Source organism: Monodon monoceros, unplaced genomic scaffold (genome assembly GCF_005190385.1).
Source record: "Monodon monoceros isolate NGI ecotype Baffin Bay Population unplaced genomic scaffold, NGI_Narwhal_1 Super_Scaffold_15, whole genome shotgun sequence".
Taxonomy (NCBI): Eukaryota; Metazoa; Chordata; class Mammalia; order Artiodactyla; family Monodontidae; genus Monodon; species Monodon monoceros.
Genome location: NW_021703771.1, coordinates 72378213 through 72404360, shown reverse-complemented (window position 1 = coordinate 72404360; position 26148 = coordinate 72378213). Strand labels below are relative to the sequence as shown.

Below are 26148 nucleotides of genomic sequence, written 5' to 3'. Positions count from 1 at the left end.
AGATCTTAGCACTTTTAATTATCCATTAAACACTGCCCATCCCATCTTATCAATGTTGTCTAAATCTAATCCTTTTTTAACACAAAAAACTCTTCGCACTCAGTATTTAACTCATTCTACCAACAGGTGTTAATCAATGGCTATATTCACTGTTGCATCTTGTGTCCTGCACCTTCCTTACTTCTCCTCATAATCCATCTTTTAATGATCCTTTTAGTGAAGTCGTTAAGTGGTTAACTCTTTCTATGTCTGAAAAAGTCTATAGAGTGATTGTGTAGCTGGATATAAAATCCTAGGTTGATGGTTATTTTCCCTCAGCACTCTGAAGGTATTACTCTGCTGTCATCTGGTATCTACTGTTGCTGATGGGAAATCTGCTATCAGCCTAATTATGCTTCCTTCACTGGTCATCTGTTTTTCTTCCTTTTCCTTGATATCCTGCAGTTTTACTCTAAAATATTTGAATGTAAATTTAACTTTGTTTATTCTGTTCATAGGCTGTGGCTTTGTTCTACCACGTCTCTAGGTCTGCCCTTTAAAAGCCATAGTCCCAGTGATGGGTCAGCAGTCGTTTTGTCTGGCTTTCTTTGCTTGGCTGTGAGGGAAGTGTGGCTCCCCACCTGAGGCCCTGAAAGCACTGAGCCTGGTGCTGGCCCCCACCTTGACAGGGAGCCCAATGGCTGGCTGCCGCTGCCCCGTTCTGGACCGGAGCTCAGCTGGCCTGTGATTTCACCACTGCTCATCACTCTGGTATTGTTCCAGGCATGGGGACCCTCTTTGGATTTCCTTTTTAAATATTCTTATCTAACATTGCTACGTGTTTGGGGCCAAGGGAGAGCGAAATCTCTATACCATCTCGCTTGGGGGTCCTGTATGGGCTGTTCATGCTTTTTTTCCTTCAGGGAGTTCTATTGGAAAGAATATGGAGTGCAGAAATGTGTGTGATGGATGTGGGGAGTGCACCTTGCTGAGTCAGAGGAAAGATGCTTGGTAAAATGTCAAGTCCATGCCAAAGCAAGGTCACGTGTTTATTGAAATGTGACCATTTCTGCTTCATGAGGATGTCAGAGGCCAAAGCACAGTTTAAGCCGGACCTCAAACAGTATGATTCCTGAGGATTCTTCTTACAGACCCTGCAAGATATTAATATATTGTAGCAGGGACTTTATTATAATGCTGTTGCTTTGAACCTTTTAATTGCTTCAAGTGTGTTGCTGAAAGTTCCAATATGTGAAGTATACCACGAACACAAAAATGGCATAATCTTCCCTCTACATTTTCTTTATTAGTATTATGTAGACTCTAAACTTCTGGAAGGAAAGCTTCCTGTCTCCTCTCTGTATGATGGTACCCACCCAGGGCCAGGCAGGTGCTCTTTTATAGCTCATAAAAGTAGCCTTTGAAGATGATGAGATTTTAATTTGAATTGTGCTATGCCTAGCAAATCACCATGGGAATCTGGTAAAAGCTTTCAGAAGACACTGCTGTTTTTCAATAAACAACATCATAAAAAATTCAGCAGCAGAGTGAAATGCAGAATGAAAGTACTGGTGCATTTTAATCAGAAAATGCTTAAATGATATTGTGGATGAAGATATATCATTATGGATATATTTTTTTAGTAGACATCTGGAGGACTGAAATGTCATTAAATGACCTCTAACCCACTCCCTGCTAGAAAAAGTACATTCCAGATTCGGGCTCCACTTAGAGGAATAATGACTTTGGGGCTTTGTGATTCTAGTCTCCAAGGCCCAGAAAAGCCATGTGGCTGGACCTCTGCCACCAGCAGCTCTGCCGTGAGCTCTGAAAATGCTATCTTGGTTAACCAGCCCCCTGTGGGCAATTCTGCCCTGTGCATTCGGCCCAGCACATAGATGGCAGCAATCTTTGCAAAAGGGGGCTATGCTGATTCAATTTGGAAGCATAGAGTCAATAGGACTCTCTGTCCTTCTAGCACGACTAATGTTGAGATGCTGATCAAGCCCTTAAAATAAGCAGGAGGGCAGGTTTATGGAGAGATCCACCACCCTCTCTCCTACCTAGTCACATAGAAAAATAGGTCACCACTCTGTGGGCTTTCTGTGGGGTGGTAGTATGATATCATTCGAGTGGATTGCCAGTGGCTCTTATGGGTCTACAGTTTTCCCACTCTAGATCTTAATAAAACCATGGAAATACATTTTAACTTGACTGCTTTCCGTGCAACACCAGAAAGAAAAGATGCCGGTAAAACTTAGGCCAGAGATCAGAAGGACCACTGCAGATTGTACTTCAAAGTTGAGTTATGAACTGGAAAGAAATGCATCACTCACCTCATATCTGTTCATTTCACCTGTTAAAAGAAGCCTCAGGAGTAGGCTAAGTCCCCACACAGTTCAGTATTTCCTGGAGGTAGTACTAGGCAGACAAATCAGGCTCCAACAGAGCTTCTCCACCGACCTGAGACTTTGTGAGTGTAAGAATGGCAGGAATTCCTGGGAAACCAAGTACGTTCTTCAAGGGTTTTTACACCATAAAAATTATTTATGACTCCTTTGGGCCACACAAGTTTCTAAAAGCCACAGAAACTGTCTTAACCTCATAGAATTTTGATGATTTTGCCTTCCCAGCTGAAGAGGTTTAGAATTCCCTTTTCTTTCTTTCACATCCAATAGTCTAATAGTTTTGGCCTAAGAGGCCAAATCTAACCACAAAAGTCACACTTTCAACTTCTGGTTATCCAGGGCATAAACAACATGTCTGTAGATCTTTGAAGGCTCACAGCCTCTCCTTTCTGTGGCCCTGTAGTCCCAACTCAGAAGGTCATACAGAATCCACAACAGGTTTAATAAAGAGAAATTGAAACTAAAGAGCCAGAATGATTATTTTAGATGAACTGGGAACTGCAGTTTCTTAAGACAGTGTAATCATGAGTGACTAAGAACTGACTGGGTGCGAGAACTATAGGAGTGAATAGGCGGTTCTGTTGTTGAATGCATTGATTAAGGGCTATCAAGGATTCAGCAACATTGGATAACGCAGTCGTGGAAATACAAGGGCTTGACAGTCCACCTCGCCCCTAGAAGGAAAGCTATGCAGTGAGAAATACAAGGAAAGCAGGGTGAAAACTAAAAGAGCTTAGTAGTGGGGTCCGGAAGGAGAGCTGTGGTTTATAGGGAGCATGATTCCCGTCGTGAAAAGACTTACTAGGACCACAGTGAAACCCTTGACTGACGAAGTGGTGAATAGCCACCTGGTGGATTATTTGTGGCAAATTTAAAAGCGCAGGCTGGCTTCCTACTCTCGGGATATTTTCAAATCACCAACTTACCTCTCCACCCTTAAGTCAAAGAATAAGAATTCATTTCAATATTAGCCCAAGAAAAACACAATCAGAGGAGGTCACAATGCTAGAATACCGTTATTAATTCCAAGACTAAATACAGTTGATTTCAAAGCTTTCACCAGAAGAGTGGAAAATTTCCCCAGGGGGTTATGATTGGTTTCACTCTTTCGGTAACCATACTGTAAATTCTTTGCTTCTTCACTTTTAGCACTAAGGGCTAGATAGTTTCTCAAAGTACAATAAGCCTAAGGATGCTGCTTTGATTTAAGAAGCAGAGAAAAGGAAGGGAGTTATTGATATGAAACGATTACCGTTTTTCAAAAAGAGTAACCAACATTTTAGAAAGTCCCATTAGAGAATCCTCGGTAGTCCTAGACTATTAGGGAGACAGTGCCCAAGACCTTCCTGTCTGCAGCCCACGACAGTTCTCCTTTAGAGAGAGTCAGGATTTAGCAGGAGGTATGTGCCACTCAGTCCTATAGAAGGTGGAGGAGAAAATCATTCTCCTTATGCTACATTCTTGCTCTGGACTTGTTAGGTCTAAATCTATCTCATTGATAGTCAGAATTTGGGGATTTAAGATGTCAACTGACATGGGAACAAATGCATTAAAAAACAAATGTCATCCCTAGCTGCTTCTCCTTGCCAGTAAAGACTGAGGGAAGCAGGTGGTTATTAACTTGGAGTACAGAGCACAGACACTCCCCACCCTCGCAAAGTGGTCTGGGGCTATAACTGTATTTCAGTATGATTTGTTTTGCATTTAAAAACATTATTCTGAGAGGTCCTTAGGCTTCACTAGACTGCTAAAGCGGTTCATGACATGAAGGAGGTGAAGACCCTCCGTACTGGATATGGACAGGAGGCGTATGTCTCTGCCGTAAGATGTATTTCCTAACTTGTACTACAGCACTGGCCCATCCAAAACTGTCAACAGAAGATTATTTTTTACCAAGATTTTAAAAATTCCATTTCAAAGAGTTGGAGAGCAAACCACAACAACCACCAACAAATATTTTTATGCAAATAGAGTCCCCTTGGTGGTTTAAGTGCTTAAAAGAATTTCTGTACTTGACACTTAATCTAGCACAGTGGTTCTCAAAGTGTGGTCCACAGATTGCTGGCGGGACTTGAGACCCTTTTAGGGGTCCACAAGATCAAAACTATTTTCATAATCATACTAAGGTGTTATTTGTATTTTTGATGGTGTCAACATTGGCACTGATGGTGCAAAACGGTGGTGATAAGTGGTTGGCTTGTTAGCATGAACCAAGACAGTGGACCAGGCTTCCCTGGTGGTGCAGAGGTTAAGAATCTGCCTGCCAATGCAGGGGACACACGTTTGAGCCCTGGTCTGGGAAGATCCCACATGCCGCGGAGCACCTAAGCCCGTGCGCCGCAACTACTGAGCCTGTGCTCTAGAGCCGGTGAGCCACAACTACTGAGCCCACGTGCCACAACTACTGAAGCCCGTGTGCCTAAAGCCCGTGCTCCACAACAAAAGAAGCCACCGCAATGAGAAGCCTGTGCATTGCAACAAAGAGTAGGCCCTGCTCGCTGCAACTAAAGCCCACGTGCATCAACGAAGACCCAACGCAGCCAAAAATTAATTGATTAATTAAAAAAAGAAAAGACAGTGGACCAGACGTGACTAGATATCATGGTACTCTTCACCACTGCACACACTTCAAAAAATTTTTTAACTTAAGAATGTCTTTGAAGGAGCAGTAAAAACTATCAGTTGTGCTCAATTTCAGCCCTTTCAACTCTGAGGAGATAAGGGAAGATTGCATAAAGCACTTCTGCTACTGACCTCTCGGCAGTCTGGTGGAGTCTAAGGACCCACTTCTCAGATCAATGTGCTTGAATGTGTAAAATAAAACATATAATAGTAGAAAGAAAACAAAATATATTGAATTATTTATCAAAATACTAAAAAGTCGGGGTAAGTAATATATGTGCTTGTTAAAATATTAAATAACAAGATTTCTCAGTGGGTCTAATATCTACCATCATATCAATCCAGGTATTATGGTAGTGTGAATGGTTACTTAAAGAGATCTCCAATAAGAGTAATTGATATAAAACAGAAATGAATTCTATTGGTGACATTATAGGTATTGTGAATACTGCTATAGTTTGTTGCCTATATTCAAAAATGAAGGAAATGCTAAGTTAGTGAAAATAATGACGTATTTTTTTCCTCTATTGGAGTTCATAGACTCTCCTGGACTTTATCCATGGACAATTATCACCACCTGACTACTGCCTATTATTTGTCTATCTATTTGTTTACTATTTGTTTCGCCTCACTAGGGTATCAGCTCCAAGAGAGGTGGGACTTTGTGTTGTTCAGAGCGGTCCCAGGGCTTTGAAGGGTGCCCGGCCTGGAGCCAATATTCAGCCAGCATTTCTCAAGTGAATGAGGGAGTACCATCAGTTCCAGGCCCTACTCAATAAACTTGGCCCATCCTCCTCTTTCCACTTCTAGGTCAGACTCCTAAAAGAATATCACTGCAGATTTCAAATTTACACCTCTTATAAATATTGTGGTTCGCAGCCAGTCTCATTATTTGATCCAAACTGTTTTAGAAAGAAGTTGGTGCTTTGAAAGAACTTCTCAATCAATGAATACAGAGCCTCCTAGCACTGTTCTCTGGGGGTCTGGGGATGATCAGCGCCTACTACTGTTCCCTACTGGCTTTCACAGAGAAAAGGCAAATGACTGAAACACAAGAATTTTCTGCAAAATCCCCAAAGTAAAGCTTCTGTGCGCTAAGATGGAAAATATGAATCTGAAAGTCTGTATATCTGGGATTATAATTTTATCCATGAGAACACCCTGGTGTCACGTGAACGAGGTCAGACAGGTAAATGGAGAAGTAGCATCCAGTTAACTTGTACCTGAATGTTTTCTTTGGCTTCTCAATCTTAATGCACTAATTTGCTTAACTATTCAAATTCCAAAGCAAGAAAGATCTCCTTGGTGTCAAAGCTTAGCCTTGCTCCTCCAATATTTTTATTATAAAATCAACCCATGGGATTCCCTGGTGGCGCAGTGGTTGAGAGTCCGCCTGCCGATGCAGGGGACACGGGTTCGTGCCCTGGTCCGGGAAGATCCCACATGCCGCGGAGCGGCTGGGCCCGTGAGCCATGGCCGCTGAGCCTGCGCGTCCGGAGCCTGTTGCTCCGCAACGGGAGAGCCCACAACAGTGAGAGGGCCGCGTACCGCAAAAAAAAAAAAAAAAAAAAAAAAATCAACCCATAGTTTATTATAGAATATACGGTTAAGCGAAAAAAGGAAAATAAAAAGCAACCCTAAATCTGCCACACAAATATAAATATTTTAAAATAAAAGATATAAGGAATTAAAATATAATAGATAAAAAGAAAATTTTGGTGTATAACCCTTTTTAGTATTTTTTATATGAAAGTCTATTTTGGTTACTGTGGGTTGTCCTGACTCTAATGCCAAATTCCAAATAAAAGATTAAAAAGAACAAAGGAAGCAACGGTCTTTGAACTTTATTACCCTACACACATATTTTTCTTTTTATATTTAAGTGTGAAATTTCTTCACAAAGTGGCCCTGTTTCTTTAGTTGCATTTCCACTGACTTAAATGTTCCTCCATCTACATTACAAATGGAGAGGAGTGGAATTAATAAAGTAAAAACTCACTGATTACCCAAAAGCTCAGGAAAGTTTGTTATTTACCATATGAACTGGCAACTTATTATTAACTCTTGTATTTGAGGAAGAGATGTGAAAATTAGACAAAGCCTTCACCTCTCAAATGAGAATGGTCAATGGCCCTGGCTGGGCTTTGATGTCTCAGTTTTACAGGTCCCGTTTTGGAAGAGTAAACGTGGCTGCCTTAATTTCGTAAGTTATCTGTTAACCTGGAAAGACACGGGACAGTGTTGGAGACACATAATCTGCATTTGCTGTTGTGAGAACAGATGCTTCTATTAACGCAATCCAAGTTGTTTTCAGTTTATTTGAACGAGGATACAGACCAGTCACTTTTGTTTATCCATTATTTTGGTAAGGGTCTCATGGGTTACTTTTTTTCCCCTTAATGCCGTGGCCCTCCGTCAAATCAGTCTACAGTATTGGTAAAATGCTAATGCAGTTTGTAAAAAGTAATGGAGACCCAGGTGTTGGATTTCTGCTGTGGCTTAGCTACTCCTTCACAGAGGGAAGGCCCTGAAATTTCTGACTTCAATATTCCACCTCGGTTCTTCCCTCCCTTCACTGTCCTAAATCCTTTTGAACCTTTTAAACTTTTTAACCAAGGTTTTTATTTGGGGGCACTTACTGAGGTCAAAGAACCCCACCTTCGTGAAGTTCCCACAAAGCCATAAATTGCTTCTTTAGAAGTCTAGAGGCTTCAAATGATAACAAGAACACTGTGAATTACATGTTTCTTGTATTTTCAAAGCCTTTGAACATCTATTATCCCATTTTTACTGGCTGATGGAGGATGATGAGGTTCCTACATTTCTAGAAGGGCCATTCCAGAGGAGCAGAAGTGGCTGTAAAGCTCACTCCTGGCTCACTCACTCACTGGTGGTAAAAGGGTGTTGGAATGTGGGTGGGAGAGAGTGCAGGCTCTGAGCTGCTGACTGACAGGCCAGTGAATTACCATGAATTAGCCGGAAGCAGGGCAATGTGGAGGAGGAACCAACGAGCTGCATCCTTGGAAACAGGCAGAGGTCTCCTTTGAAGAGTGGATTTGGCAATGGAAAGAGGCGAGTTGCAGTGTTGAAGTGCAGAGGGCTGGGGCGTGGCTGGGAGGGGGCAGGGAGCATGAGACAGTGCATCACCTCGCAGGTCTACACCTGCAGGTTAGAGACCAGAGAGGCGGCCTCCTCTGGCTTCCTGCCTGTCTTTCAATGGAGAACACCAGCCGAAATGAACGTCAGGAAGTTTAGGCTGTCCTGTTCTTTAAATAAGTGAAATTAACCAGGGAATTGACATCATGATGCAGGCTCTGCCTACCTGTCCAACCTTGGGTTCCTGTTCCTGCCTCATCCTTTATGCCCCAGCAACCTTTGCTGTCTTTAGTTCCTCCTATGCAGCAAGCTGTTTCAAGTTATTCCCTCTCTGTCTGGCTGCCTTCTACTTATTCAGCAAGACTCAACTCGTGTCATCTCCTCCAGGAAGCCTCCAGACATGACCTCCACAGCCGTCCACTGATGCTTGTAGATAATGCCCTGGTGTTAGGACCCAAGGGCTATGTGCCTGCCTCTCCCCTTAGACTGTATTTCTAAGAGCAAAGTCTATCTTGTTTCCCCAGCCCTTACCACTGCACGTGGCCCAGAGCAGACGCCCAGTGCCTGTTTGGCTGAATGATACACGTTTGATAAATGAACACATACACATGCGATGAAGATGAAGAGGGTTGAAGCAAGGAATAAAACTTGAACATGGGGCTTGCCTGGTGGCGCAGTGGTTGAGAGTCCGCCTGCCGATGCAGGGGACACGGGTTCGTGCCCCGGGCCGGGAAGATCCCACATGCCGTGGAGCGGCTAGGCCCGTAAGCCATGGCCGCTGAGCCTGCGCGTCCGGAGCCTGTGCTCCGCAACGGGAGAGGCCACAACAGTGAGAGGCCCGCGTACTGCAGGGAAAAAAAAAAAAAAAAAAAAAAAAAAATTGAATGTGAGCTTCACAGCAATAGCAATTTGTGTCCTATTCCCTGATGGTCCCAAGTGCCAAGAAAAGGGCCTCTCTCTTACTTTTTATTTAAAAAGTGTTTTTTTTTTTTTCGGTACGCGGGCCTCTCACTGTTGTGGCCTCTCCCGTTGCGGAGCACAGGCTCCGGACGTGCAGGCTCAGCGGCCGTGGCTCACGGGCCTAGCCGCTCCACGGCATGTGGGGTCTTCCCGGACCGGGGCACGAACCCGTGTCCCCTGCATCGGCAGGCGGACTCTCAACCACTGCGCCACCAGGGAAGCCCTAAAAAGTATTTTTAAATAAATTAATAAGGAAGAAAGGTTTTTGGAAGTGGTGCAGAAGTGGTGATTTACAGATTCTTTTGCAATGTCAGAAGATTTCAAAGAGCTTTGCTTGAGGGCAAGGGCTGCTGTCATGACAGACCTGCTTTTTCATCTGGAGGCAGGCTTCCCGGCATAAGCTTCTTCCTCAGCTGGGTCATGTGCACTAGAAATATTTTTAGTAGCTCTCATATTTTGCAGTTTGAAGTGACTCTGAAACCTGCGTCTTCTGACTCTCAGGGACACCTAGGGCACATTACTTTCTACAGTGGCCAAAGTCCCTGGGCTTCTTTTCATCCTAACCTTTCTTGGGTTGTTCTCTACAGATGCTGTGCTCTCAGACGCTGGAGCACATGACACAGGCAGCATGCACATTTTATTTCCCAGGCTGGAGAGTGCAGAGCTGGGAGGATAAACAATTCCGCAAGAAGCTGCCAGTGGCCAGGCAGGCAGGTAATTAATATCCTCTGGTCTGTGGGTGGGAGTAGGCAGGAAGAACATCAGTTACATCACTGGGCTGTAATGGATGTTACAGTCCTCTTCAGAGGTCATCTTGAGGTTGAAACACACTTTCCAGTAGTGTCTGCCTTTATAAACGTAAGATGCAGGAATTCATATGAGTGGTAACGGAGATAACTGTACCAGACCCAACATTTTACATAATTTCATAGATTACCAGTCCCTAATCATCACTAGAGGTATGTACGTATATCCGTGTTACCTTCGAAGGTAAACACTTATTCAGCAGGGGCAACTCTGGAGTCAGGTGACCTGGATTCAGATCAGTGGCATATGACCTACCACTGATCTGCCATCAGTGGCTATCAGTGGTAAATGTGTAACAACCACCCTTCCTGAAAAAACAAAGACCTGATTTATAGCATTTGCAGATTTCCATGGTGTGAATACGCCTACCATGGCCAAATTCAAGCCACCATCTTGATGTCAACTAAATAGCACAATTCCTGAAAATTTAACAGTTGCTCAGAGCCAGTCCAAGCCAGCTCCAGAGCACCATTGGTTGAAACCCAGGCTCTACTTCTTACTAGTTGTGAAAACTTAAGCAAGTTACATAGCTTCTGTAGTCCTTAGTGTCTCATCTGTGAAATGGGCATAATAATATTTATCTTAGAGGGATGCTGTAAAGATTACATGAGATAATGTACGTGTGGCAGGTATGAACCTCTCCTGCTGTCGGGAGAGTAATTGACCAATGGTCCGAGATGCTTTGCTCTGAGTCTATCACCTCATTCCTGCTGAGGCCACGGGCTGCTCTAAGCCAAAGACTGGCAGGGAGGTTATAGCAGGTCCATTCCTGCAAGCTGCAGGACTCCTCCGATGGATGACTTTGGCTTGAAGATTCCCCACTGGCTTGGCCAAAACTTTATTAGAGCTGCACTGTAGTCTGAGCTTCTGCCTACCCAATTCTTCCCTCTCTGTTCTTCACGGGGGTCAGACCTACAGCAGGTATGGTGTCTTTTTCCAATTCCCTTTTCCCTCACCAGCATTTCTCCCAATAAATCTCTGCATGTCCAATCTCATCTTGGCTTCTGCTTCTCAGAGGAACTTAGCATGTTAGTCACTTTAGACTGTGCATATAGCAAGTTCTCAATAAATATTTATTTTTTTAAAAAGAAGAGTGATGTGGGATTCCCTTGCCCTTGAGGACCTACTTCTTCCCCTGGTAAAGTGATCCTGAGACAGAACATCCTCTTTAGGAGAGACGATGACTATCAACCCAGGGGTGCCTCTGCCTACCTCACCAGGGCAATGCAGACCAACACTTCCATCACTATCTCCGTTTTTCTAGTTTTCTTTTGCTTGCCCCTCCTAGCCACTTCCAACAATGATGAACTATCCTCCCTTCTCAAGACTTTTTCCCTCTGATTCTGTGATGCCACATCTCTATGTTATCCTCTTCTTGGGACTGACGCTCTTGTTTCCCACTCCTCAAAGAGTGCTAAAAAATGGGTGACCCACAGGCTTTTTATCCTCATCCTTGATTTCACCAAATGGCTTCAATTCAACAACTGTCAGCAAATAATCAGTGAGCACCGCCATTGCTCCAGACATGATCTCACCCCTCGTGGAATATAGATATAGATACAGATGTAGATATATGCAGATAGGTATATATAATAATAATAATAAGAAGAAGAATAATCAGTGAGCACCGCCATTGCTCCAGACATGATCTCACCCCTCGTGGAATATAGATATAGATGTAGATATATGCAGATAGGTACATATAATTACCCTTTCTCTGGATACTGATAATTTCCAATTCTATAAATCTAGCCCAGCCCTCTCTTCTGACTGCCGGCTGTCTCCATTCACGTGAGCATCTGAAACTCAGCATATCCAAAGCAGAACTTATCTCTCCCGCCCCTCTGTACCTGTATTCCCCACCCACAGTAGTACCCTCCATCGAATTGCTCCAACCAGAAACCCAGGATCTTCCTTAACTCCCCTCATCCTCCAGCTCCACATTCAATCACTCAAGGGGCAATGGCTGATTCTACCTCAGACATGTGTCTGAATCTTTTCATTCCTATCAGTCTCCTCTACCATGCCAATTCTATCCCAAACCAAAATAGTTTACCCTGCCCTACTCCAAGCATCTTCCCCTTGCACAGGATTTCAAATGCAGATCCTGTCACGTCATGCCCCCCTCCCTGACCACAATTCGACCTGTCTCAGACTTTTCATTGTTTTCAGAATAAAGCCTCACATACTTAAGACATATTTGCCCCTGCCCACCTTTCCATCTGCATAGCATACCCCTGTGCCCTGCCTTCTAAAACTCCATCCATATAAGTTTTGTAGTACCTGGGACTCCTGATTTATGTACATACTATTCCCACAGCCTGATCACCTCTTCCAGGCACTTGTTTAATGTCTGTTTCCCTGACAGATTATACACTCCATGAAAGGTGGAACTACACCTGTGTTTTTCAGTACTGCATTCTCAGTATCTGCCAAAGCACTGGCTACAGAGTAGATGCTGAATGCTTGTTGAAAGAAAGAGAGAATGAATTAACCGTATCCGAATATAAATAGTCCAAACATTTATGCACGAGACGTACATAACCTCGTGGATGGGTAGGTTCATTAAAAGATGCTGGTAACAAAATGCCAGACCTACCAGTTTTATTTATAATTAAAGAAAAGAACCCAGGAAGAAGAGTTTAACATTAAAAAAAAAAAAAAAAGCCGTCAATTTCAGTCACTGAGAGGGTGTGAGTGAGCATGTGTAGGTGTGTGTGTGTGTGTGTGTGTGTGTGTGGCGGGGTGGTGACAGGGGGTCCACCATGGTGATTTGGTCATCTTGAGATGACTGTGTCCTCCTTTTCTGCACAAGCATGAAACTGAACTAGGCTGTCATAATAAGGAGACTGGTGAGCAACAGACTGGAAAAGTTTAGGAGATGGCCATCACTTCCGGGCTTTATAATTTTGTTCCAGAACTTAACATACACCCTTTTCAGACTTTCCTATATTTCACAAATTTGTTCATGACATTCTATTTCTAAATTCCTTTCTCTGATAAATATCTGATTTAGCTTAGCCTTTACAGTCAACACCATCATAATGAGGGCAGCTCCATGTGGTATTTCCAACCTTCACACTCCAGTCTTAACTCCTTAAATGAGTGGATGAGATGAGATAACCTCTATGTTTCTTTTATTTTTAATAAATTTATTTATTTATTTATTTATGGCTGTGTTGGGTCTTTATTGCGGTGTGCAGGCTTCTCATTGCGGTGGCTTCTCTTGTTGTGGAGCACGGGCTCTAGGCACATGGGCTTCAGTAGTTGCAGCACATGGGCTCAGTAGTTGTGGTTCACGGGCTTAGTTGCTCTGCGGCATGTGGGATCTTCCTGGACCAGGGCTCGAACCCGTGTCCCCTGCATTGGCAGGCAGATTCTTAACCACTGTGCCATCAGGGAAGCCCTCTATGTTTCTTTTCTGCCTTAAAAGGTACTATGATTAATTAAGGTCTGTTTTTTTTTCCCTCCCAACTCCCTGGGACCCCATGTTAAAAGGGCCCTGATGACAAATCCTGTTCCTACATTTGCCTTCCTCCTTGCTAATCTTTTTTCTTCCTTCTTTGTTTGTAGCCTCTTCTAATTTACCAATGATGGTGTGACCATAAGTCAAGGGCCTACCCAGTATGACACCATTCCAATAGACCCTGGTAAAGATATTTAATTGCTTCTTGCCACAATTTCGTTATTTGCAAAATGGGACTAATAAGGCTATCTTGGAGAACAGCACAATTTTGGAAGACTGTAGACTTAATGAGAAGCTTTGAATTTCTCAGAAAAAAAGCCTTTCGAAAACTTGGTGTTAATTCAGCCCTTGATGTAAAATCATTTATTTTGACTGAATTTTAAAATTCGCAATGCTAAATGTGGCTTTGCAAATAAATTAAAATACAGGTTTTGCTCTGCAGAAGCCTGACTTCCACTAATAACATTTAGAGAGGATTACTTGAGGTATCTTTTAGCCAAAATATTAAAATTGATACTGGATGAAAAGTAGAAACCAAAGTAGTCTTCAGGAATAGGGTATGAAGCAAATAATGCCCTTCGCCAGGTTAGAAGAACTTTTTCACGAAGAAGAAACACTTCTAAAAATTAAATTTTGTTGGATTATCGATAACATTTTATTTACTTATAAATAATCAAGGGCTATAGACCTCAAGTTTAAAAGTACTATTTGCTAAGGCAGCTAAACCTAGCAAAAGTGTTTCTTTTTGCTTTTGATAGTAAAATATTAGTCTAATTAAATTGGTGTAACTTAATTTCATCAGCTATAATAGAGAGCTGAACTCCAAGACCTGCCGTGCCCTGGGAAGGGCCTTTAGGTCCGTAGAGGCAACAACTAACTCAGCTGATAACAACTAAGCATCCATTTTATCCAGAAAAAAAAATCCAGCTAATGATCAGTCATGGCCTAGAGGCAACTGAGAGACCTGTACATAAGATACAGATGTGCACATCTGTATGAATGGAAAAACTTGAGAAGGATACACTGACATGGTCATATATTTATCAAACAGTGAATCAATCCAATATTCATTTAGTCATTTATTCAACAAATAATCTTTGAGCACTTACTATGTGTCAGATCCTGTTATTTTATTTTTAAAAAAACTTTTTTTAGGTGCTGAAGAAATGCTGGTGAGTAAGGCTGCTAAGTTCCCTGTGCATATGCAGTAAATCCTATTAAGTCCTTCCTACATGATGGGCTCCAGGGAAGCAAAAAATGGGATGTACACAAAGCAGGGAAGATGATACGTGACCAAGAGCAGATGGAATACTTGACAGTCAGGCTGAGAAAGGACTAAGGAAACAAGCTGAGAGTCACACAGGATGAAAAGAGGCAGTTCAGCATGGTGGTTAGGGACATGGCCTCTGAAGCCAGACTGCCGGAGTCTGAATCCTAGTTTCATCACTTCATGGATGTAACTTAACTCTGGGCAAGTTGCTTAACCTTCCTGAGCAACAGGCTCATCATTAAATTGAGATCATGATAACATAATAATAATCTCATAAGATTGTGCTATGAGGATCGAGTTAAGTATTCAGGTACTAAGGAACAGCGACCCAAAGGTTGGGATCAAGAGAGAATGGTGATGAGATTTTGAAGGATGGATAGGATATGGATGGAGAGAGAAACGAGAAGAAGACGTTCCAGCTTAGGGTAGCAACATAAGGAAAAGGATGGATATGGGAAGGAGCCTGTTCTCAAGAGAGAATTTGAGAAGCTTGGTTCAATTAGCATTTAATTGGGAAAGCAGTAAGTCAAGGTTGGCAGGATAGGTCCAGATTATTGAGAGTCTTGAAAGCCGCAGAAAGGACTTGAGAATTCATCACAGAAGGCAGGACACACCAAGCTTCTTGAGCAAGGAATTAAATGACAGGATGTGAAGTGCTGCTTTGGAAAACGAATCTGGCAGCACTATACAGGGTGAAAGGGCGAGAAAGTGGCTGAATCAGAGGAGGTTAGTTAGGAGGCTGTTCCAGCGCTGAAAAACGTTAAAGACCGTGCTAATGGCAGTGGCAATGGAGAGAGGGTGAGCGACGCTGAGAGACATTCTAAACAAAATAAAAAGGGTTTCAGTGCAGATTGGACTGAATGGATGAAGGAGAAGAACTCTCCCCAAAAAATCAGGGTAGTGGTATATTGATGATGTGTGTATATTATTCAAATGTTTTCAATTGCAGAGTGATCAGATTGGGCAAACAGAGAATAGGCAAGATGCATGAAACTGGCTGCACAAAACTCTCGCAGGATGCCCACGGAAGACTGAACGCGAGAACCCGATGAAGATGCAGAGCCAAGGTATTAATGGAAAGAAAGAAATATTGTGTGACAGGAGGAGCCCACCTGTGAAGGGCCAGAAACAGAACCCTCCATTCAAAGTAAATGATGAATTACTCAGGCTTTCACGTCTGGCGTTTGCACACAAAGGTAAAAGGCATATACTAACGTATGATATTAGTGATCTGAATTTAATGAGGGGAGCAGCTGGAAGTGACCAAGTTAAAGTCTCAGATGCATATTAAGTCAGAACAATTCAAGTGAGGGGTTTTATTTGCTGACTTCAACTTAGTTCCCACAAGTGAAGGAGAAATAACACTTATCCGGCGAACGTGCTGATCACACAGGGTTAAGAGTGGGCACAGTGGGAGATGCGGTGTCACTCAAGGTCGCCCACGGTGCTTCTCAAGTCCATCTAAAACTTAATGTTTCCTGGGGATGTATGTGGGGGGAGGGAGAGCTGAACAAGCTGATTTTAAAGTTTCTATAGAAAAATCAACAAAGACGAAAGAGCTAGAACAGTTAGGGGAAAAGATTAGTGAGAAGAGATTAGAGCCTACCAGATAATAAAATATTTAGTATACAATATTGTATAGTACATTAATTGTATTGATGATATTATTGTCTATTATATAATAAAATGTATATTATGTGATTATATATTAGTTTACACACAAGAGCACACACACACACACACACACACATAATAGTGTTCTACTTTACCTAAAGACACAGATCAATGGAATAACATAAAAAGTCAAAAAATTGATCCCTCTAAAAATAAGAATTTATTATATGGTAAAGGCGACAGTTTAGTGTGAAAAAATAAATTATTCTGTAAAGGTTGTTGAGATAATTTGTTAACCATCTGGGAAAAAAAAGATATTGGATTCATATGTTACACCTGACAGCAGGATGGATCAAAGATTTTATATTAGACAACAGGAATCACGACAAAAACTCCGGAAGACACCATGGAGAATTTTTTTAATAGCTTCAGAGCGAAGAAGGTCTTTCTAAGTGTAACACACAACTTAGAAGCAGCATTTCACATCCTGACATTTAATTCCTTGCTCAAGATGCTTGAGTCCTGCCTTCTGTGATGAATTCTCAAGTCCTTTCTGCAGCTTTCAAGACTCTCAGTTATCTGGTCCTGTCCTGCCAGCCTTGACTTACTGCTTTCCTAAATAAATACGTGTTAATCAAACCACGCTTCTCACATCCTGTTTCCAAAACTGGCTCATTCTCACTTGCATTTTTCCTATGCTATTCATTGGTTAACCTATCCTTTTCCTCTTGGTTTGTGAAGCTTCTTTTCATTGAAATTTTTTACTGAGATAATTGTAGATTCACATGCGGTTGTGATGCTTTTTGGTTAAATATTATGATAATATATATTTTAAAATAAATTTATTTATTTTTGGCTGTGTTGGGTCTTCGTTACCGTGCATGGGCTTTCTCTAGTTGCGGCGAGCGGGGGCTCTTCGTTGCGGTGCGCGGGCTTCTCATTGTGGCGGCTTCTCTTGTTACGAAGCACGGGCTCTAGGCACACGGGCTCAGCAGTTCTGGCGCACGGGCTTAGATGCTCCACGGCATGTGGGATCTTCCTGGACCAGGGAGCGAACCCGTGTCCACTGCATTGGAGCAGATTCTCAACCACTGCGTCACCCGGGAAGCCCAAAGTCAAAGTCTCCATCTTGAGGAACTTTCCAGTTATCAGGAAAAACATTTTTGGACATAGGGAAGGGTTCATGCATATTCTGATTATGGTTTTCATGACTCTTATTTTGAAGTCCTGTTTATCAAAGTAATCCATGAAAGATGGTACTTGTGGTGAAGTTGCATTTCTTTTCATAGTTCCATCTTCTTCCTCATCCTCACTGTTTATAACCATGGCCCCCAAGTCAGGCTCTAACATTGTGCTGTTATGTTCAGTCATGGTCTGGGCCCCTTCACTCATCGTGCTTGTGGGCCTCATGGTGCGCACGCTTTCTGAGCTAGTCTTCACCATGGTGTGGGAATACAGCTCATCTTCATCCGAATTTTCTTCTTCCTCTTCCAATTCTCGCTCTATTCCTCATGTCTTTTAGCCTTGATTTCCATAGCTTCTGTGATCAAGTCTCTTAAAATTGACACAGGTTTTGCCTTCCTGATAGAAGGGTGCTGTAAAAGTTGTGTTGCAGTAGCCCTCTGCTCAGGATTCTTTACTAGGCACTTTCTAACAAAATTGGTGAAATCATCAGAACAAAGTTCTGGCTTCCTGAATGTTGGTGGTGGGTTTGTGGGAATCAAAAAAATAGCCTGGGGGTCTGGCAACAGGAGGAGGAATTCCCAGAGAATCAGACTTTGAAGGCTAGCAGGATTTGACTGCAGGACTTCGACAGGACTGGGGGAAACAGAGACTCCACTCATGAAGGGCACACACAGGGTAGTGTGCGCATCGGGATGCAGGGGGAAGGAGCAGTGACTCCGTAGGAGACTGAGCCAGGCCTCCCTGTTGGTGTTGGAGGGTATCTTGCAGAGGCGGGAGGTGGCTGTGGCTCACTGCCGGGACAAGGACACTGCCAGCAGAAGTTCTGGGAAATACTCCTTGGCGTGAGCCCTCCCGCCATTAGCACCACCAAAGAGCCTGCATGTTCCAGTGCTGGGTCGCCTCAGGCCAAACAACCCTAAATATTATGATAATATTATAACAATATCGATAGCTGACATTACACCTAGGGAACAGAAAGACACAGAAGAGTTTTAAGCAGGAGAAGGACAATGTCAGATTTGCACACTAGAGGCTATGACTGTGGGTTGGAAGATGGACTGGAGCCAGGCTGACCGCCTATGAGGCTTTTCCAGATATCTGGGTAGAACATGAGGAGGGCTTTGTTGATGACCCTGATGGGGAATGATCTGAGAGACGTCAAGGAGGAAGAAGCGACGGTCTTGGCAGCTGGACTGGACACTCTTGTGCCCTGCCTCCCGTCCTCTTGGCTACTTTTTCTCTAGCCATTGCTGCAGTCAAGAGATTCACACAGAAGTAACCTGAGAGCAACCTCGCTTTCTGTTCCCAGTGCTACACCCAGAGGAACCCACATGGCCCCCCTGTGTGCACAGCCCAGATGTGCGGGGAGTTAAGGCTTCATGAGGTGAACCTGACAACAAACGATGAAAGCAGTGGGTAAATGCTTTCTGCTTTCCTCAGTCAGAAACATCCTAGGGCAAATTCTACCCTGTCCTCCCACAGTGCTGGCAAGCTTGAGCCTCGGTTTCCACGGGAGTGACCAATGTCAGGACACGCCCTTGTGTTGACCTTCCCTCCTTCCCTCTCTCTCCAGTCCCCCACTCCTAGTCCCTGGGATCACTGTCCAAATTCTAAAACCCTTCCTCCAAACCCTTGCCTCAGGCTCTGCTTTCAGGAGGATTCCAGGTTAAGCTGGTGACTGATTGCATATGGGTTGGGGGGTTGGGGAAAGAACGCAGGCAGGGATGACTCCAGAGTCTCTTGTATGGGTGACTGAACCGATAGGGGTACCACTCACTATTAATGGAATACAGGAGGAGATGGGTTTCTTTGTGTGCGGTAGAGGCAGAGAGTAGGAACAGATGCTCATCTTGCCACAGCTATTCCCATCACAATGCCTGACGCTTTGCAGGTGTTCAAAATATATTGAAGTTGTAAGTGGAGAGAAGAGGCAAACGTTGGTGCTTGGTCCACATTTGTATCTATTATTAAGTATGTACTGAAAGTTGGGCTGGGTGTTGGCCAGGTGGCTGTGAAGGGTGCTGGGATTAAAAGAGGAGATCATGTCCTATCATCTGAGAGAATTATATTTTAGTTAAACATAGAAGACATATACAAATGTGAAATAATTTGAAGGATTTTAGAAGCAATATATAGTAACAAGTAAAAAATATATATTATTTATATTAGCATGTAAAAACTAAATATAATTCACACCAAGTAATAATTACCTGGAGAAATAAAGATGAGCAGTAATCAAGGTTGGCTGAGGTTAATCTTATTGTCTTGGTTTATTTTTTATTTTTTTGGCCATGCCATATGGCTTGAGGGATCTCATTTCCCCAACCAGGGATTGAACCCAGGCCGCAGCAGTGAAAGCCCCTAACCACTAGGCCACAAGGGAACTCCCTATTGTCTTGGTTTAGATCACTTTTCTTAATCTCATAGGGTTTTTATTTATTAATAGTGGTCAGATATGGGATGCCATAATTATAGTGAGATTTCATCAACAAAGTTTCCTCTGTCTCTTATTAAACTTGATAACTTTCTTTTATGCATCTGCTGATTCTTTTGACAAGTCTCATCCAAGAGTTTAGTTTATTTCAAAAACTGGCAGTGAGTGTTTAAAACTCTGCAGAGTGGTGAAGGGGCAGCCATCTCACTATAAAAGTTATACCAGGGGCCGCCCTGGAGGCTCAGTGGTTAAGAATCCGCCAGCCAATGCAGGGGACACGGGTTCGCGTCCTGGTCCGGGAAGATCCCACATGCCACAGAGCAACTAAGCCCGTGCACCACAACTACTGAGCCTGCGCTCTAGAGCCCTCGAGCCACACTACTGAGCCCACGTGCCACAACTACTGAGGCCCGTGCGCCTAGAGCCCGTGCTTGGCAACAAGAGAAGCCACCACAAAGAGAAGCCTGTGCACCGCAACAAAGAGTAGCCCCCGCTCGCCACAACTAGAGAAAGCCCGAGCACAGGAATGAAGACCCAACACAGGCAAAAATAAAAACAAATTAATTAATTAATTAAAAAAAAAAAGTCATACCGGTAAAACCTTCCTCTTCAATGCAAAAAAAAAAAAAAAAAATGAGTATAGAAACATTTAGCTACATGTTGATACAATTCCATTGTGTTTTTAGTTTGTAATATGAAATGCGGAGCCATTTTTAAAAAGCTTCATTTGACTTGAAATCGAGTAGGCTTTGGTTAAAATTCTTTCATTTAATCATGAATGAAGATTCATGTCATGTCAGGGAAGAGTCTCCTGACATGGTGCCATATCCCTCTGCTTAGTTTCTATCCTCCCTGTAGTCGAAAGTATTTAGCCTTGTCCTTCAATTTCCAGCCATTAGAGGGCAAGGCTGCTGCAGCTAACAGATTCTAAGACTTGTTTTGAGAGAGCCTGAGCGAAGCAAGCATTTTTCCAATTACACACTATCTAATTCAATTTACAGTTATTAGAAAAACTGCCAGCCATTTCATGTTAATTTTGACATTTTCATAAGTACTTGCAATTAGAATTCAAGCTGAGATTCCAATAAATCTCTTAGATGTTTTACACTTACTTTTCCTGTCTTTAGAGTTCACGAAATATTTTTAAGAACACGTTTGGAGGTCGTTCTCCCTTTGGGGAATTTATGCTGTGTATGTAAAACAGTTGGGCAGTGAAAAAATATTACAATTTGGCAAAGCAAATTGAGGAAAACGACAGAGGTGTGCCAGGTTCTGGAAAAGAAGTATAGGATATGAGATTCAAAATTTTAACACAGATTAAATCAAGCCATTAGTTTTTTACTTTATATAAAACTTCACTGCACAACTTCTTTGAATAGCAAGCTCCCTGGCTGCATTTAAAAAACATTATTTTAAAGAACATTTCCTGACTGCATTTAAAGTGTAGTTCTATTCATCCATGTCTTTAAAGTTAGCATTTATTGTATTTTATGAACTGGCCTGCATCTAAAGAGTGACGCATGTCTCTGGAAAAATGGCAATGGATTCTAAATGCCTCATCGGCCAAATAAGAAGATGTCTTCATGCTAAAATATTTTATTCATCAAAGTACTTACTCTGTTTTATTGCCTAAAGCACGCTTCCTAAGGTGAGATCTTAAATGTACAGTATAATATACTCTTTGGTTTCCCACTTCAGTTTAAAAGAAAGCCTGACTTAAGACCTACACAGAGTATTCATAAATACAACAAATCTTACACTATACCATCAAACTCCTTTAATGACATTTATTTGCACACGCCAACTAAAAGTCTAACAAATAAAAAAATTCCTGAGGCGAAGGCAAATAGAGCTTTTCCAAATGTGCAGAGGATATAGAAAGTAAGCTTCTAGAAGATATTCGGGAGGTATATCTCTCAGTAAAAATAGTTCCTGCTAATACAGACAAGAATGGATGTGTTGTTATTTCTCAGTAGTTCTCAGCCCTAGCTACATGTTGGCCTCACTTCCGGCTTTTAAAAAGTCCCAAGGCCCAGCCTGCACCCCTGACCGATTAAACCAGAATCTTTGGGTGTGGGACCCAGGCATCGGTAGTTTTAAAAGCCTCCCAGGTGATTCTAATGAGCGGCCAGGCTGAGAACCACCACCTTCATAAATCTGAGCCATCTGTCCCAGCTGGGGTGCAGGGCTGAGCCCGCAGCAAGGAGGCAGCTGCAGCTGGTCGCTGACTCACAGTGAGACGCGGGGGTCCGGAGCAGATGAGCTCAGCTGACAGGTGGCCAGCGGGATGCACCTGGCTGCGCTCTGGCAGCTTGGATTTGATGCTCCTGATGGGACCTTCCATTGAGAAAGCAGGTCAGGCAAAGCTGATTTGGCAGCCTCCTCGGGGACATCTGGAGAATCGCTTCTCAGTCCCAAAGCTCCTTGCCTCCCTAAACCCTCTGCTCCGGCCAAGCTGGGTGGCTGACCATAGCGCAAGCCTAGGGCTCTCAGGCTTTTACACAAACGCTCTGCTCCTGCGGTCCTCTTGACCCTCACCCCTGCCTGAATCTGCATCCGTCCCCAAAGACTGAGCTCCCACCTCGTCCAGGAAGCCTCCCGCAAAGATCCCACCTCTCACTGATGTTTCTTCTCCTGAATTCTCCGGTGTCTGCATCATTCTTTTGCTAATTAAACATGTCCCAGCCAATGACAACTCCTCAAGTTTGGGTCTTCTGTTGCCAGCCAGGCAGTTAGCAAGTGGAAGGGCAGTGAGGTGGTCCCCGCACTGTAAATGCTCCCCCATCACCGCCCCTGCCCCTAGAGCTGCTCATCACAAATGGTCCTCGCTCCATAAATACCTGCTTTTTGATTGCTTATCTCCCCCTTGATCACTGCAGTAGCCTCAGATCAACTGGAGCCCTTTTCTGCTCTGTATACTGAAGCTAAAGTAATTTTTTTCCAAAATGTAAGTTTTAGGATCCCATGTAAACATGCTCCCCCATCCCCAGCCCTGCTTTAAACCCCTTAGTGTCTCCCAGGCCTCTTGAACAAGCCCTGGGAGGTTCTGTGGGGCCCGACCCCTGCCTGCCCACACTGTGGGGTTCAGCTCTCCCTCCCTCCATCACTCACCAGGCCACTCACCGTCTCCCTCCCTCACCCCACTCCGGCCTCCCTGCTTCTTCCCCTGTGCTCACTTTGCTCCCTTCTGCCACAGGACCTTTACACGTGCTGTTCCCAATGTCTGGATATTCTTCCTTCTCCTCTTTCCCTTCACATCTCAGTTCAACCATCATTTATCTGACTTCTAGACTTGCCAACTACCCCATTCTATGCCTGGACAGTGGCACATCTCTCTGTGTTGTAAAATGTGATGCAGTTACTATTTCACATGAATCTGTGTAGTTTGGGGATTAATACCTGTTTCCCTCTCAGGACTCTGAGCTCTGTGAGGACAGACACGGGGTCTAATTTTGCTCAGCGTTTTATTTCCAGTTATTATTGTGCTTGCCACACAGAATACTAAATCAATATTTATTGAATGAATAAATGAATGATGAATGAGTAGATGGATGGATGAATAAGTAGATGGATGGATGAATAAGTCACCCATAGGAGTAAAAATAAAATGTATGACTGGCCCCTTGGTTTTTCAGACCAGAGACAGGAAAGCCATAGTTTGGTGCCACTGCATGGCAGCATGCCACAGTGGAAAGCCAGACGTGGGCTCCCCACCGGTGGCTGGGACAAGCCAAGTTTCAAAATGCCTGTCATGCTCACAACGCCTCCACAGGCCCCTCAGTCCCCACAGTCCTAGGTGACACTGTGGTGGGCAGGATAACAGACCCCAAAGACATCTACACCCTTAATCCCTGGGACCTGTGAATATGGGACCTTATACAGCAAACAGGATTCTGCAGATGTGATTAACGTTACAGTCCTTGAGATGGGGAGATGATTCTAGATTATCTGGGTGGGCCCAGTCGGTTCACAGAAATCTTTAAAAGTGGAGAACCCTTCTCAGCTGGTTAGAGAAATGAGATGGAAGAAGCGAGGAGAAGAGGACTTCCCTGGTGGCGCAGTGGTTAAGAATCCGCCTGCCAACGCAGGGGACACGGGTTCGAGCCCTGGTCCGGGAAGATCCCACGTGCCGTGGAGCAACTAAGCCTGTGCGCCACAACTACTGAGCCTGCACTCTACAACCCATGAGCCACAGCTACTGAGCCCGCGAGCCACAGCTACTGAAGCCCATGTGCCTAGAGCCTGTGCTCCTCAACTGCATTGAGAAGTTCACGTGCTGCAATGAAGAGTAGCCCCCACTCACCGCAACTAGAGAAAGCCCATGTGCAGCAATGAAGACCCAACACAGCCAAAAATAAATAAATAAAATTTTAAAAAAAAAAGAAGAAGAAGGGGCAGAAATGTCAAGCTTGGGAGGTACTCAGCCCACCACCAGTTACTTGGAAGCTGGGAGGGAGGGAGCCACGGTTTAAGGAGCATAGATGCCTCTAGAGAATGAGAACGGCACACATCTGACCACCAGCAAGAAAATGGGATCTCAGTCTACAACCACAGGACATGGAGTCTCAACCACCCAAATGAACAGGGAAATGGGTCTTCCCCTCAAGCCTTCAAAAAGGAATCAGCTTTGGAGACTTCCCTGGTGGTCCAGGGGTTAAGAATCCCCCTTCCAATGCAGGGGGTGCAGGTTTGATCCCTGGTCGGGGAGCTAAGATTCCACTATGCCTCGCGGCCAAAAACCCAAAACAAAAAAACAGAAGCAGTATTGTAACAAATTCAATAAAGACTTAAAAAAATGGTCCACATAAAAAAAAAAAAATCTTAAAAAAAAAATCAGCTTTGCCAACACCTTGAGTCTAGCCCAGTGGGACTGGTGTCAGACTGCTGACCTATAGAACTGGAAGATTAGAAATGTCGGTAGTTTAACCCACTAAGTGTGTGTTAAATTGCCACAGCAGTAATGGGAAATTAACACAAACACTATACCTGGAGTTGACTCCATCCTGTCCCATCTGTCTGACCACACCCTTGAACACAGCACAGATGAGACTTGTCCCAGGGGCAGCCAAACGTGACCTATGGCTGGTCAGAGTGACCAAGTGGACGAATAAGTCACTCTTAGAAGCCTGAATGTGGGCTACAGAGAAACACCAGGAAGCATCCATCGTGGGAGCAGAGAGGAGAGCACAGCAAGCGGCTGAAGTGTGTCAAGAACCAGGGAACAGGGAGAAGGGAACCCCTGGGCTGACCGGGTACCCACATAACCCGGCCGCTGGACCCGGCTCCCGTTCTGAACCACTTCTAGTTTTCCCGCAGGGAGGCTGAGCTGCGCTCTGCTCTTTGCTCTTCCCACGTGGCCTGGCTCTGCGTGGCATCTCCTGGTCTTTGCTGGAAGTTGTGGCCCTTCTGTCCTCATTACCGGATACATCCTAATGATAACTCTTACTTTTCTCTTCCCCTGAGGCAACCTGAGTGGACCTGAACTCCTTGTAACTAATGCAGCCTAACACACTTCCTCATGTTCAAGGTTTGGTCTTATCCACTCAGCCTCTCGGAGTTGCCTTCCTAGTCTACACGGCAAGTCCCCTACATACGAACCTTCAAGTTGTGAACTTTCAAAGATGCGAATGCGAGTTCACATGTCCAATCAGGTAAGTTAGTTCATGTGTCTGGTGTATATTGTCATGTGTGTGCATCGTCTACAAGTGGTTGTGCTTTTCTGTACTTTACTGTACAGTACTGTGTAGAGTACAGTGGTACAGGATCTTTATTTCAAGCCCAGGATGGCTGGAAGTAAGCATAAAAGCAGTGGTGATGTAGCTGCTACTACTGCACTTTTCAAGGTACTGCACTGTAAGATTAAAAATGTTTTCTTTATATTCTGTGTTTGTTTTTTACGTATTATTTGTGTGAAAAGTACTATAAACCTATTACAGTACAGTACTATTGATATACACACCGACTGTGTTAGTTGGGTACCTAGGCTAACTTTGTTGGACTTACGAAGAAATTGGGCTATGAATGTGCTCTTGGGATGGAACTCGTTCGTATGTAGGGGTCTTACTGTAATAAGGGGTTGAAGGGGGGGTGCTAATACCTACACCAGAGGATGCCCTGGGGATGAATGCGCTAATATGGGGACAGCCCGCTGACTGCATCAAGCCACACACTTGGCTGTGTGTGTGGTTATTCGGTGACATCTCAGGTGGTGGCTGGTGGCGTTCTGTTCTCCCCTCGCAAAGGCTCCAAGCTCACGGCTCTCTCATGACCCCTCCTTTCCCCCAAAATCCCTTTGTTGTTTTCTTCT

General features: G+C 43.8%; 1 protein-coding gene and 1 pseudogene across 1 annotated transcript in view; both read right to left on the bottom strand.

Moving 5' to 3' along the window:
* The window catches only part of UST (uronyl 2-sulfotransferase), a 291582-nt gene that overhangs the window by 72396 nt on the left and 193038 nt on the right, over positions 1 to 26148 (bottom strand). The window lies entirely within an intron of this gene.
* LOC114896256 lies at positions 17319 to 25257 on the bottom strand (annotated as a pseudogene).